This window comes from Bos mutus, chromosome 19, assembly GCF_027580195.1.
Source record: "Bos mutus isolate GX-2022 chromosome 19, NWIPB_WYAK_1.1, whole genome shotgun sequence".
Classification (NCBI taxonomy): domain Eukaryota; kingdom Metazoa; phylum Chordata; class Mammalia; order Artiodactyla; family Bovidae; genus Bos; species Bos mutus.
Window position 1 is genome coordinate 6,012,426 of NC_091635.1, and position 14,818 is coordinate 6,027,243.

A 14,818-nucleotide genomic window follows, 5' to 3' on the forward strand; every position below is an offset into this window, starting at 1 on the left:
TTCCAAAAGCCCTTCATCTCTGTCTTCCCTCCAGGCCTCGCTGGGGACGACCGGCTCATTCCGGAGAAGCTCAGACACACTGTTCTTCATCTTTATTGAACTTGGCTTTGCGGTTCTTGTTGCTTTGGGGGAGGGGGGTGGCTGTGACAGCGGCTCGGAAGGGCTGAGCAGAAATTGTTTCTTGCCCACGCCTTACGTCGTTCTGTTAGAAAAACATGAATTCTCTCTCCTCCACTTGTTTTTGTTTGTTTTCCTTCTCGCTGAGACAGAGGAGGAAGTGGTATTTGATGACAGCTCTGTTTGGGTCTCCGCTACAAGTCACGAATGTTTGTGAGGTTAGGCTGCTGAAGACGGAGTCCAGCTGCTCCCGAAGATTAAAAATAGCCATGGTATGACCTCTGCTTCCAAGGGTGATTGCCCTATCTCTCTGTCTCCTCGACACCCAAACAAATTAAGCTTGGAGGTTCCTCCCGTTGTCTAATTTTAGTCTCTCCTGCTGCAGCTCAGTCTTTTTGAGTCAAACCAATTCCTACCCTCTCTGCAGAAGTTGATGATGCACAAGATTATCACAGGCAGTCTGTCTTCCAGCGACAACCAGCCATGGGCAGCCTTCTACCTGGTGGGACAGATTTCAAGGCCTGCTGTTCTGCTAAATGCTGAAACAGCGTCTGGGGTGCCCACCCATTCAGCGCACTCTGTGACATGGTGACAGCGTCTCCTCGTCTGCAGAACTTTCCTCAAGAACGGACCAAGGACAAGGGCAGACAGAGCTTGAAAGACGTGATTGCTGTACCTCTCCAGGAGGAATCTCCCATAATTCTCCAGTTCTAAGGAACAACAGAGTCACCTACTGATACAGTGGGTGTTTTGGTCAATTTTTGTCCCTCCAGCGAAAAATTCATGTGTCAGAAGTCCAGTGGTTAAGATTCCCCACTTCTAATGCAGGAGGCATGGGTCCGATCCCTGATTGGGGTGTACAGGTGAGTGGGTGGGTTGGTTGGTGGGTAGATGGGTCAGATGGGGGGTGGGGGATTGGATTAGTGGGTAAATAGGGTGGGTGGTGGGTAAATACATGGATGGATGGCTAGAGACAGAGAGATACAGATAGATACCCAAAACTCAGGTTACAAAGGAAGGGAAAGGGGATTAAAAAAGGAAAGACCCCCTAAGTCAAGCTTGACAGTCATCACAGAGAACAAAATAAAGGCAGAAGGAGTGTCCCCTCTACCAAGATCAGTGAAAACCCTGCTTTATTTCTAGGTCCCAACAGAATTGCTATAACCCCACGAAGCCCAAATCAGTTCTAAGTAGGAGGGGGAAGTGGGAGGCTGTGGGGATTGGGTCATGTGCCTTTTTCCTGGAAGAAGGGAGTGTACCCTGGAGCCTAGCACCCTCCGGAGAGGTCCTGCTGACCAGCTGAGGGCAGCAGCCTTGCTGGGGGACGTCGTCTGGGAGCCACCACTGGCCGGTTGCCGTGGGTTCAGGAGTCCGAGTGCACAGAGGTTGCCTTGGGGATGCTGGAAGAGGCAGCATTTCTGGCCAGCCCAGGTGAGCAGAGAATACTAGCGGGAATAAGAGCAGACTCGCCAGGCCACGGGGAGAGGGCTGCAAAATTACTCACACAGCTGCTCTATTTGTCTGTAAGAGGAGCAGTCGGTCTCCACCAGCTCCCACCCGCGGGATGGCTGGGATAAAGGGAGTGGGGTGGGAAAGTCCTTCACTGCAGCCTCATCAGATCCAGTAACTCATGCTTGAGTAACTCAGAGCTTACTGGGATGACGTGGGTAAGTGCAGACGTGGAGGTTCATGTTATGATGAGCCTGGGAGTGAGTGGAAGAGGGGTGTGGCTAGCTGTGTCCCCGAGCCAGCGGCGACAGCCGCCCCTGCCTCTAGGGATTCTCCTTGATCACCTGTCTTGGCTGAAAATGTCCACGGTTGGTTTGCCTGGACATCATGTGTCACTTGCTCCTGCAGTAAGTCAGCATCTGGTTCTCTCCTGTTGTTACCAACCAGGGTTCTTGCCCTCCTTGATCAATAGAAATTGATCAGAGGCCAGACAAGAAATTCAGGCAAGGCTTCACTGGGGGCCCTGTTGTAACAAGGATAAAGTGAGAACAAGTAACAGATTCCCTTGCTCTCTCCCCAATGTGGGGAGGGGGCTGACTCCTAACCCGGGGTGAGAGGAGGGGTGGGTCCGGGGGTTGGCAGGAGGGTGGCTTAGGTGGTTTGCCCACCCCTTCCGTGGTGCCCTGGTGGGGGGCATGCTCCCTTCCCCACTTCCGTTCCCTGCTCCTTAGGAGCGGCAGTTGGGTTTTTTGGTCTTTTTGTTTGTCTTCTTGTCCTGATTTGTCCCATTTGCACACACGCAGTTATTTTTAGTCCCACCCTGTTTCTTTGTCTCTTGTTGCTGGAGGAGATGCGGGCGCAGGCCCTGCAGCAAAGGTCCCAGGCCCCAGCCCATCTCGCTGCGGGTCAAGACTCAGAGCCTTCCCGGACCCCCAACACGCACGCCCTAAGGAGCAGCAGCACCCCACTGCCCCCAACCTCAGGCTCTCTCCAGGATCCCCTGCCACCCCCCCCCCCCACCTCGACTGGCCAGAGCGACCCTCTAGCTGGCTTCCCAGTGAGCTGTCGGCCACTTGGAACAAGTGGAAACTGAGCATGACCTGGACAAGGGGACGTCAGGGCTCCTTTCAGGCCAACATGCCAGACTGTCTGGCTGTTTTTGGATGTGGTTACACCAAGGAATGATGCTAAAGCTGAAACTCCAGTACTTTGGCCACCTCATGCGAAGAGTTGACTCATTGGAAAAGACTCTGATGCTGGGAGGGATTGGGGGCAGGAGGAGAAGGGGACGACAGGATGAGATGGCTGGATGGCATCACTGACTCGATGGGCGTGAGTCTCAGTGAACTCCGGGAGTTGGTGATGGACAGGGAGGCCTGGCGTGCTGCGATTCATGGGGTCGCGAAGAGTCGGACACGACTGAGCGACTGACCTGATCTGATCTGATCTGACACCCAACTGTGGGCTTCCCAGGTGGCGCTAGTGGTAAAGCATCCTCCCGGACCGTATTGAATATCTTGTTTTGTTCTTCCCTTGCTAGTGAAATACCACCTCCCCCAGCGTCTCCCGCCAACAGGAAGAACTTCTTGTGTTCCCATCTCTCTTCTGCTGCCTCTCTGACCACCTCCCTCCTTCATCCTGACAAGTGCAAACCGAGTCTCCACGTCGATGTACTTTCACTGCATTAAAATTTCCAAGTTGGTACTTTTCCCATGTTGAGTGCTCTTTGGGTGGAATGTGCATGTTGACATCCACAAAACCCCTTTTCTGCACAGGTAGGTGGCCTGCAGCTCTGCTCAGGAGGGTCTGGTCCAGTCACATGGGCCTTAGAGAATGCATCCTGCCCCGTGTCCTTTCTATGTTCCAACACCTGGGATCCCACTGGCTCCTGTTACAACCGAGCCAGGACCAACAGTAACAACACCAGCACCACCCCTGCGACAGCAGCTCCCTTTTATAAAGCATCTCTTACCTACCCAGGTGTAGACTGACTGCTTCCCACGCGGGCGTGCTTAGTCGCTCAGTCATGTCTGACTCTTTCTGACCCCATAGATGGCAGCCCACCAGGCTCCTCTGTCCATGAGAGTCTCCAGGCAAGAACACTGGAGTGGGTTGCCATCCCCTCCTCCTAGGGATCTTCCCAGCTCAGAGATCGAACCCAGGTCTCCTGCACTGCAGTGGTTTCTTTACCGTCTGAGCCACAGGGGAAGCCTCTTAGCAATTCTTGAGGCATCCTCTTGAACATGTAATGTGATTCCCATTTTACAGATGAGAAAACTGAGGCTTGGAGAAAAATCACTGGATTTAATGTCATACCAAATTTCCTAAAGGAAATCAGCCCTGAATATTTATTGGAAGGACTGATGCTGAAGCTGAAGCTCCACTTCTATGGCCACCTGATGTGAAGAGCTGACTCACCTCAAAAGACCCTGATGCTGGGAAACATTGAAGGCAGGAGGAGAAGGAGGTGACAGAGGATGAGATGGTTGGGTGGCATCACTAACTCTATGGACATGAGTGAGCAAACTCTGGGAGACAGAGGAGGCTAGGGAAGCCTGGAGGATAGGGAAGCCTGTCGCGCTGCAGTCCATGGAGTCAGAGTCAGAAATGACTTAATGACTGAACAACAGCTAGGAGACTGGGCATGGTAACTATTTTTCAGTCTGCTTAGGAACTTTCCTATTGTCAGAAGTTAAAGAATAATTTTCCCCAAAAAAGGCAAAATCATGACTCTCCTACTCTACATGTATTAAAGATTTTATTTGGCTTGGTAATTAGTGAGGAAACTAGGCAGATGTTACAACTAATCCAAAGGAGAAATCTAAAAAGTGTAAATTTACATGGAGTGAAGGAAAGTGGAGGTGAATTGACAAATAGTTGGAAACTGGCTCTTTCCTTAAGGAAGAGGGAAATCTATTGAACCACCAGACAGAATTTATTTGCATGTCTATAGACAAAGAATTATTTTGCATTGCTATCGGTTATCTACAACTTACAGGACCGTAAAACAGTGCAAAGACACTGAAAGGCTAGAATCAGACAGCCTACAAGGATGTTCTCTGAACGCCCCGTTTTTTCCATCAGCAACACCCAGTGATCTTGGGAATTTATTCCAGGTTTCGTCACGGGAACAAGTCTAGACAATCTTAGCACCTCATTCTGCCTGATAATAGCAGTTAATATCAGGAGTGAGAAATCAGAATGCTTCCCTGATGGCTCAGGGGTAAAGAATTCACCTGCAATACAGGAGATGCGAGTTTGAGTCCTGGGTTGGGACGATCCCCTGGAGGAGGGCATGGCAGCCCCCTCCAGTATTCTGGCCTAGGAAATCCCATGGGCAGAGGAGCCTGGCGGGCTGCAGTCCATGGGGTTGCACAGAGTCGGTCACAACTGAAGCACTAACACTTTCGCAACAGAGAGTGCAAGATAGCAGATTGGGCGAGGACCTGCTCCTATCCCTGGTGTCCTGATGCCGCCCTCCCCCCACACCTCCCCCCAGGGAGTGGGGATGTTTCTAGAAGGCTCTAGAAGCTGCTACAGTCCTTCCCCCACCCAGATTCTTCCAGCAACCCAGTATCCTTTCCAGCTACCAAAGCCAATCCTTGTCACTCTTTTCTTTTTTTTTTCCCTAAGAGCCTTTGAGTTATATGTTTTTCCATGAAGAATCTTGACTTATACAGCTATTAAGTGACAAAGTGAGTTTAAAAACCTCACCTGCCTAAAATGCATGGCTGAGTTTTTCAGTTTCCCCACCTGCAAATAGGGTTATTATTGTACCTACCCTGCTGGGTTATTGTGGAGATCAGGTACATCCATCCATCTAAAGCTCTGAAAAGATTGCCTGGTGCCTAAAGTACTCAACACAAGTTCATTTTATCATCAGCTCTATTTGGCCAATGGATAAACTGAGCCGAGGATGTCATGAACTTCACCCAAAGTCATGGACTTGCCACCATTTATGAACAAATGGCAGGATGGGCTGCTGAACCCGGGCAGTGATCAGAGCCTGCTGGCTTCTCTTGGATGCTGGAGAAGCCATCTAGGGGCCTCCCTGCAGGTCTGGTGGTTAAGACTTGGAGCTTCCACTGCAGGGGCCACAGGTTCCAGCCCTGGTTGGGGAACTAAGATCCCGCCTGCTATGGGGAGTGGCCAAAATAAATGAATAAATAAACTGCCATTATTTTTTCAAAAAAAGTCATCTGCTTTCCCCACTTCCCCACCAGAGAAGAGCGGGCACCTGTCCTGGGAGTCTGGGTCGGGCACAGCTCAGGGCTGACAGGCTCTAGGGTCACCTCCCTTGGCAGCCCTGCTCCTGGAGCTGAAAGAACCATGGGCAGCTGGGGCCTCCCAGCACTGAGGAGCAGCAGCCAGGTGAGCAGGTTGGGGTGGGGGGTGGGCACCGGCTCCCACCCAGCTGGGATCTGCTGCAGATGGACCTGCTCCCATCTGCCTCCCCAGGGGCCCCCCGAAGCACCGCACACCTGGCCACCGGCCCTTCTCCTGCCGTTGCCGCCATACGGAAGCATAAATCCAGTTAATGCGTCCAAAAAAGAAAAATCAAAATGTCAGATCTGCAGAGATGGTTCAATTGAAGGAATATTGATTGTCACGGAGAATATTCTCACTTTATTCACCTACTTAGTCTGCTCCCCTAGGCGCGGATGAATTCATCAAATATTGTCACAGCACATAATAATGCTCTTCCCCAGTGCTGCTGTGATCGCACAAGCTCCAGTCCTGCCCACTGTGCCTGTCCCCATGGGGATGACGGGGGAGAGAGGAAGGTGTTGCCAAGGTGTGGTCACGGCACATTCCCCTGGACAAGGCACTTTCCCTAGAGCATCCACTCTGATCTTCAGTACAGCCGTGGAGGGGAGCCAGGTGTCATGGAGGGGTGAGATGATCCCATTTTCCAGTTGGGATCAGAAAGATTAAGCCACTCATCCAAGTTCATGATACTAACCAGCTAGGATTTGAACCTTGGTTTTCCAATTCCAAATTCAAAACCCCTTCCACTCCACCACGCCCTTTGCTGTGGCCGGTGGACTGATCCAGGCAAGACTGGAGATGGGTGGAGCTCTCTTCACCTGTGATCTGCTCAGCCAGTGCCATGATTATGCACCCACTGTTTGCTCAGCCCTGGATGTAGAATCTAGGAGATGATCCATAAGCCTCCATGGGTCTCTTGCTCAGCATGGAGAAGTAGATGAGGGTTTTGGAGACTAACACAGTTGGAACTCTGAAAACACCACAAGTGACCCCTGACCATAAGAAGTGAGGGCTTATCAAAGTGAAGCCAGCACAAAGGCTGGAGAACCCTGAGAAAGTAACACAAAACTCGTGGGGGCATCTTGGCCCACCAAGACCTAGTTGCTGAAGAACCCATCAAGAAGGAGTTGGGAGTCGTGGATGGACCTAGAGATTGTCATACAGGGTGAAGTAAGTCAGAAAGAGAAAAAGAAAAAGAAACATTGTATAATACAGCCTATATGTGAAAACTAGAAAAAACTGTAGAGGTGAACTGATTTGCAACTGAGTCACAGACATAAAGAAGAAACTCACAGACCCAAGAGGAGGAAGGAGAGGGATGGATTGGGAGATTTGAACTGATGTAATCACACTTCTCGGAGAAGGCAATGGCACCCCACCCCAGTACTTTTGCCTAGAAAAATCCCATGGACGGAGGAGCCTGGTTGGCTGTAGTCCATGGGGTCGCTAGAGTCGGACACAACTGAGCGACTTCACTTTCACTTTTCACTTTCATGCATTGGAGAAGGAAATGGCAACCCACTCCAGTGTTCTTGCCTGGAGAATCCCAGGGACGGGAAGCCTGGTGGGCTGCCGTCTATGGGGTCGCACAGAGTCGGACACGACTGAAGCGACTTAGCAGCAGCAGCAGCAGTCACACTTCTGGGGTTTCCAGGTGGTGCTAATGTTAAAGAATTTGCCTGCCAATGCAGGAAATGCAAGAAATATGGGCTTGATCCCTGGGTTTGGAAGACCTTCTGCAGTAGGAAATGGCAACCTACTCCAGTATTCTTGCCTGGAAAATTCCATGGACAGAGGAGCCTGATGGGGCCGCAAAGAGTCAGACACAACTGAGTGACTGAGCACACACACATGCACACTACTAATGTATAAAATAGATAACAAATGGGAACCTACTGGATAGCACAGGGAACTCTCTTCAGTGTTGCCTAGGTCACCACTCTGTTCAGTGGTGACCTAAACGGGAAGGAAATCCAAAGAAGAGGTGATATGTATTTAAGTCTAACTGACTCATTTTGCTGCGCAGCAGAAACTAACACACCATGCTAAAGCAACTATACCCCTGTAAAAAATTGATTTTAAAAAAGGAGAGGGGTTGGATGCCACGCCCTGGAATGCATTTGCTCAGTGAATTATGGGTTCTCTCCAGACACATCCAAGGAAAACACAGCCCTTGCATCGTACACCAGCATTTCTAAAGAGTGTCCCGAAGAACAGGAGATCTGAATGTCTGTTGAATGGATTATTTCTGTTCAGGACTCCTCACATCCTTCACCATCCTGATGAGGGTGGTGATAATGACAGTCATTATCCGTGTTGACTGTAACCCATACTCCCAGCGCGCTCGTGTATTAACTCATCTGAGCCTTGTGGTAGGTGCTGCTGCGACCCCCATTTTGTTGTTGATCAGTCGTTCAGTCGTGTCTGACTCTTTGCGACCCCATGGAGTGCAACACACTGGGCTTCCCTGTCCTTCACCATTTCCCGGAGCTTGCTCAAACTTCTCAAACCCATGTCCATTGAGTCAGTGATGCCATCCAACCATCTCGGCCTCTGTCGTCCCCTTCCCCTCCTGCATTCAGTCTTTCCCAGCATCTGCGTCTAAGAAAACCAAGACAAGAATGCTTGTGACGGGGGACTGAGATGAGAACGCTGGAGCTGACAGGCTGGGTCACTTCTTCGACCAGCTCTGAGAGGCAGGTGTAGGATGCAAAACTCCCAAACTTCTTCAACAGCTCTACACCTGCTCTGGTTTTGCCCCAGCGCATCTCTTGGGATTAAGGAACTATGAAATGTCAGAACACTGGTGTAAACAATCAGCCTGACTGACTGGCTTAGAGCCCCATTCAACTGTACTCTTAGAAGCGAGTGCAAGTTGTTAACGCCCAGCAGGTTATGGGCTGTGGCTGGTCTGAATCCAAAGGCGGGAGCTCCTGGGAAAATCCAGAAATGGTGGCTGGGCCGGGGCCAGGCCTTCCACCTCTCTTGCCCTCTCTCCTGACCACCTTGAAGCAGGAACCAAGAAAAGGAGGATGAACTCGTCTGCTTCCCCTCACCACCACCCTTGGCTGAACACCAGATCTGAAACCTCCCAGCCACGTGCAGAAAAGGACCTTTCCAGGGTTAGATTCAGCCCAGAAGAATAAAGATGCTAATCACTTTGGGCAGCTCCCCGCAGTGTGGCCACCTGGGGCTCAGCCACATCCCCCTGCAATTTCTGGCTTGCTCTGGTGCCTTGGCTGGCATCCCCAGCAGGTGCAGGAAGTGGGGGGCTGCATTCCCGGGAGCCTTTGCCAAGAGCCCCAGTCCCTCCGAGGGAGAGGGGGCTTTGGCCTCAGTAGGAGCATATCAATGGGAAACCGTGGTGAGAAGACATAGCTGGCCAGAGCTGGTGATGGGGTAATTAATTCTACTTAAGAAAAATGTTACTAATAATTAAAGGTACTAATTAAGAAAAATTGGATCAGCTGTTCGTCAGCGTGGGGCAGAAACTAGAGCTTCGATGATGCATTTCTCAGGCAGCATTCTGCTGGGAGTGGGCAGGACAAAAACCACAGCAGACACTGTCATTTGAGGGGTCCCGGAGAGGCCAGAGGGGCTACCAGCCAGAGAGGGCCTTGGGGAAGAAGGCGACACGGGGGAGTGTCTGGCAAGGTGATGATGAGTCCAAGAGGCTGGAGAGGCCGACGCAGGTTGGAAGGATCCAGACCACGGCCCAGTATTCACCCATTCTTTCCAGGGTCCAGGAAGGCTGGGCTGGAGGGACCAGTAGAGAGCAACTCTGGGGTCCTGGTGCGGGGGGCGGGGGTCTCTGAGGTGAGACGGAGCCGGTGGCAAGACCGGTGATGGAAGAAGTTGCAGCAAGTTGCAGCAAGAGGAGCCGGATCAGGGGTCAGGCAGGGCCAGGAGGCGATGGGCAGCAGGCAGGTCTTCAGGGCTCTGCACTCGGGTCAGGTGAGCAGACAGCATAGAAAGACCCAGAACTAGAAAACAGAAGCACTAGCAGAGGCAGGGCTTCTCAGCGCGGCTCTGCTGACGTGGGTTTCTTTGTTGTGGAAGCCTGTCCAGTGCATCACAAAGCATTTAGCTGCATCCCTGGCCTCCATCCCTGGAGTCAAGATTGCCGGGAGAAATATCAATAACCTCAGATATGCAGATGACACCACCCTTGCGGCAGAAAGTGAAGAGGAACTAAAAAGTCTCTTGATGAAAGTGAAAGAGGAGAGTGGAAAAGTTGGCTTAAAGTTCAACATTCAGAAAACTAAGATCATGGCATCTGGTCCAATCACTTCATGGCAAATAGATGGGGAAACAGTAGAAACATTGAGAGACTTTATTTTCGGGGGCTCCAAAATCACTGCAGATGGTGACTGCAGCCATGAAATTAAAAGATGCTTGCTCCTTGGAAGAAAAGCTATGACCAACCTAGACAGCATATTCAAAAGCAGAGACATTACTTGCCAACAAAGGTCCGTCTAGTCAATGCTATGGTTTTTCCTGTGGTCATGTATGGATGTGAGAGTTGGACTATAAAGAAAGCTGAGCCCCGAAGAACTGATGCTTTTGAACTGTGGTGTTGGAGAAGACTCTTGAGAGTCCCTTGGACTGCAAGGAGATCCAACCAGTCCATCCTAAAGGAGATCAGTCTTGGGTGTTCATTGGAAGGATTGATGTTGAAGCTGAAACTCCAATACTTTGGCCACCTCATGCAAAGAACTGACTCCTTGGAAAAGACCCTGATGCTGGGAAAGATTGAAGGCGGGGGGAAAAGGGGACGACAGAGGATGAGATGGCTGGATGGCATCACCGACTCAATGGACATGAGTTTGGGTGAACTCTGGGAGTTAGTGATGGACAGGGAGGTCTGGTGTCTGCAGTCTTTGGGGTCACAAAGAGTCAGACACAACTGAGCGACTGAAGTGAACTGAACCGAACTGGCCTCCATCGACTAGCTACATCACCTGGTTACGATTAAAAGTATCTTCAGGACCCCCTGGTGGTCCAGTGGTTTAGGACTCCGCACTTCCAATGAAGCAGTGTGGGTTGAATTCCTGGTCAAGGAACCAAGATCCCAAGTGCCACGTAGTACAGCCAACACAAAAAAATTAAGAATCTGAAAAAGAATGACTAGATGTATATGTAAAACTGAATCACTTTGCTGCACACCTGAGACTAATACATTGTAAATCAACTATATCCCAATATAAAATATTAAAAATTACATTCAACTTGATTGTATAAAATGTGATTATTGCCTCTTTCCTGTAAATTTTATTTCAAATTTTTGTCTTTTCCCACCACTTTCCATTAAATGGCAGAAATAAAGAATAGAAATTGCAAAAGCAAGCAAAAGCTTCCTTCAATTTAAAATTTTGTTAGTTTTCTATAAAATGCATTTCAGGGACATGTGATTCCAGTGCTAAAGAATCCATCTGCCAATGCGGGAGACTTAAGAGACACAGGTTCGATCCCTGAGTCAGGAATATCCCTGAGGAAGGAAATGGCAACCCACTCCAGGATTCTTGCTGAGAGAATCCCATGGACAGAGGAAATTACTGGGCTACAGTCCAGGGGGTTGCAAAGAGTCAGACAGGACTGAGCGACTGAGCACACACACACACATACTATTATCGGTGGTGGGGAACCTCTGAACCCCTGTTTGAACTTAGGAAAATCTCTGAAGTAGCTGGTAAACTAATTCCCAGGAAAAGAAAGCAACTCCTGTTAGGGCTTAAGGCCCACTGGCAAAGGTTATTTTAAAAATAAAATCACAGGCTATGAAAAAGGTTCTTTACAGCATGCCACATCTCTTCCAAGTAAAAATCAATTTGAACCAATTCAGAGAGAGAAAGAGAGATGAAGAGGGGAAATTTTTTTAATTAAATTTAACAAAAAGAGAAGCAAACAAACGAAAAAGGCAAACAAATGTACCTCCAGACACTGCCAAGTGTCCCTGGGTGGGGTGGGGGGAGGGGACAGAATAATTGCCCCAGGTCCGAAACCACAGCGCTGATTTTTAAAAAGACCGCAGCACCTTGTCCTGACAAAGGTCTCTTGTTTACTCTTGAGGCAAACAGATGCTGCCCTATATGTACACCATCTAGACCCCAGACTCCTTCCAGCTCATGGCTCACTGACCCCCAGGCCCAGATCCCTCACTGGATCATTCCACATCCAGCTGGACGAGTCCAAGGACAGAGTGGGGAGGGCTGTTGGGGAGATTTCGGGGGCCAGCCCTGGAAACATCTGACATCACTTTGGCCATCAGGTCACTGGCCATACGTAACCACAAAGGGTAAATGTGAGCCGGCAGGCGGCCCAGGAGGAGACCCCAGACACGAGCCAACAATAACCCACGGGCACCACCGCACCTCCCGGTCCTGGCCTTAGCAGCCAGCTCATCTAACCCTGGCCAGCCTCAGTTTCCTTCTCTTCAAAGACCCCCTTCCACAGCAAAATGTGTTACATGCACACAATGGACAATGACTCGGCTGAAAGCAAGGATAAAGACCTGACACGCGATGCCACATGCATGACCCTCGAAAACCGCGTGCTGAGTGAAGGAAGCCTGACGCGGAAGGTCATGGATTGCGTGACCCCCTTTGTGTGAAAATCCAGAAGAGGCACAGAAAGCGGATTAGGAGCTGGGGTGGGGAGGAGGTTTTGGGGTGCTGCTAATAGGTGAGTCTCAGTGAACTCCGGGAGTTGGTGATGGACAGGGAGGCCTGGCGTGCTGCGATTCATGGGGTCGCAAAGAGTTGGACACAACTGAGCGACTGATCTGATCTGATCTGATCTGATAATAGGTGTGGGATGTCCTTTGGGGGAACTAGATAGAGGTGATGGCTGCATGACATTGTAAGGGTATGAAATGCCCCTGCCCTGTACACTTTTACTCACTTATTTATTTTATTCTTCTTGGCCATGCTGCATGGCAGACATACAGGATCTCAGTTCCCCGAACAGGGATCAAACCCACAGTGGAAATGCAGAGTCTTAACCACTGAACCGCTAAGGACGTCCTGCCTTGTACACTTTTATCTTTGTATTTCTAGTTTTTTTTTTTTTTTTTTAATAAATGTAGCCCAGTTGGGCTTTCCACCACTTCTCTTTTGTTTAGTTACTTTTTCATTTTGGGCTGTGCTGGGTCTCCGTAGCTGCGCGAGGGCTTTCTCCAGTTGCGACGGGCAGGCTTCTCCCTGTGGTGGCTTCTCTTGTCGCGGAGCGTGGTCTCCAGGGCTCAGTGGTGTGGAGCACAGGCTTAGTTTCTCTGGCGTGTGGACTCTACCCAGACGGGGAATCAAACACATATCCTCTGCTTTGGAAGGTGGATTCCTTACCGCTGGACCACCGGGGAAGTCCTTGTACACTTTTAAATGGTTGGTGTTAGCTTACAAGAATTTTACTTCAATTTTTTAAGAAAGGGAAAAGGCCCCTTCCACCTCCGACCTTCAGTGGTTGTTTAAGATCCTTAAGAGGCAAAAACTAGACCAAGGTGCCGAAAGTAGGAACACGGGTACTGTTCTTTCTGAAGATATACAGCAAGGAAAAAAAATTTTAAAGACCCTGATCCTACTTTGTCTGTCAAGTGAGTGCAACGTTAGCGAGGCTTGTAAACTAGAAAGCTCTTTATGAAACGTCGGCGGACGCTGTTACTGAGACTCTGTATGTGATCTCATTGGTATTCTCGCGGATACAGCTGGGACGGGGCCAGGCGGGAGTGAGTGAGCTGCGTAAACATGTGTGCGTTAAGGGCAGGCCAGCTAGAGGGTTCTAAACACAGTGGCCCACAACAGCCATTATTATTCAGGATAATGTAAATTAACAGCGAAGCTGCTACCCTGTGTCCTGGGTCCCCAGTTCTGTACTTTGACACATCTTTCGTTCATACTCAGTCACTCAGTCGTGTCCAACTCTGTGACCCCATGGACTGTAGCCCTCCAGACCCCTCTGTCCATGGGATTCTCCAGGCAAGAATACTGGCATGGGTTGCCATGCCCTCCTTCAGGGGATCTTCCCAACCCAAGGATCAAACCAGCATCTCCTACATTGTAGGCAATGCAGGAGTCATCTGGGAAGCCCCACGATGCACCTTACATGCGACTAATGAGTGAATCCTCTCTGCAACCCTGAAAGGTAGTCAGATTATAACTGTTTACAGATGAGAAATGTCAAAACTGACTGGTTAAATAATTTGCTGTATTAGTTTTCAACTGCTGGGCAACAACTTATACCAAAACTCCGAGGCTTAAAACGCACAATTACTTTCTCACAGTTTCTGTGATCAGGGGTCCAGGCATGGCTCCTGGGCCCTCTGTCTTAAGGCTGCTATGCAGGTGTCAGCTGGAACTGGGGTTTCATCTGAAGGCTTGACTGGGGAAGGATTCGTGTCCAAGCTCACGTGGTTGCTGGCAGGATTCAGTTCCTGCAGGATTATTGGATGGGGGGTCTCAGTCCCTACCTGGCTGTTTCTAGAGACATCCTTAGTTGCTTGCCACATGAATCTCTCCAAAATGCTGGCTTGCCTCCTCAAAACATGTGAGCCAAGAAGGCAATGGAATCTGCTAACAAGACAAATCGCAACCTTATGTAGCCAAATCACAGAAGGGACGTCTCATTCCCTTTGCTGTGCTCTGTTAGTTAGAAGAAAGTCTCTAAACTGAGCCACACTCAGGCATGATTGGGGGTTGGGGGAGGGGGAGTGGATTACACACGTGCGTGAACATCAGGATGTGGGGATCACGGGGGCCACACTCCCCAAAGATCCCCCACACTCCTCAGCAAAGAGCTGAGCCACCTACGCCTGTAGATTTCTTTCCCAGGTTCATATCATTGCACTGCACTCTCTCCGTGTTCTGAGGGTGGAAAGCAGGGAACGACGGGAAAGAGAGCGAGATCTTCCTATGGGAAAAAGGCTGCACTGAGCTCTCCCTGGCCAGGCCTTGCTGATGAGGCTTGTCCTACAGGGTGAAGCCCGGGAGCT

At 50.1% G+C, this 14,818-nt stretch overlaps 1 long non-coding RNA gene across 3 annotated transcripts; it reads left to right on the plus strand.

Moving 5' to 3' along the window:
- Window positions 1-249: 249 nt before the first annotated feature.
- On the plus strand, window positions 250-3,268 carry LOC138983970 (uncharacterized). 3 transcript variants are annotated; one of them, XR_011461332.1, is made up of 3 exons: window positions 250-980; window positions 1,261-1,548; window positions 3,107-3,268. It is a non-coding gene; the product is annotated as an uncharacterized lncRNA (long non-coding RNA). The 3 variants fall into 3 exon arrangements; XR_011461333.1 differs by having other exon boundaries at window positions 255-980; window positions 1,368-1,548; XR_011461331.1 differs by having other exon boundaries at window positions 256-980; window positions 1,365-1,548.
- Window positions 3,269-14,818: the final 11,550 nt, after the last annotated feature.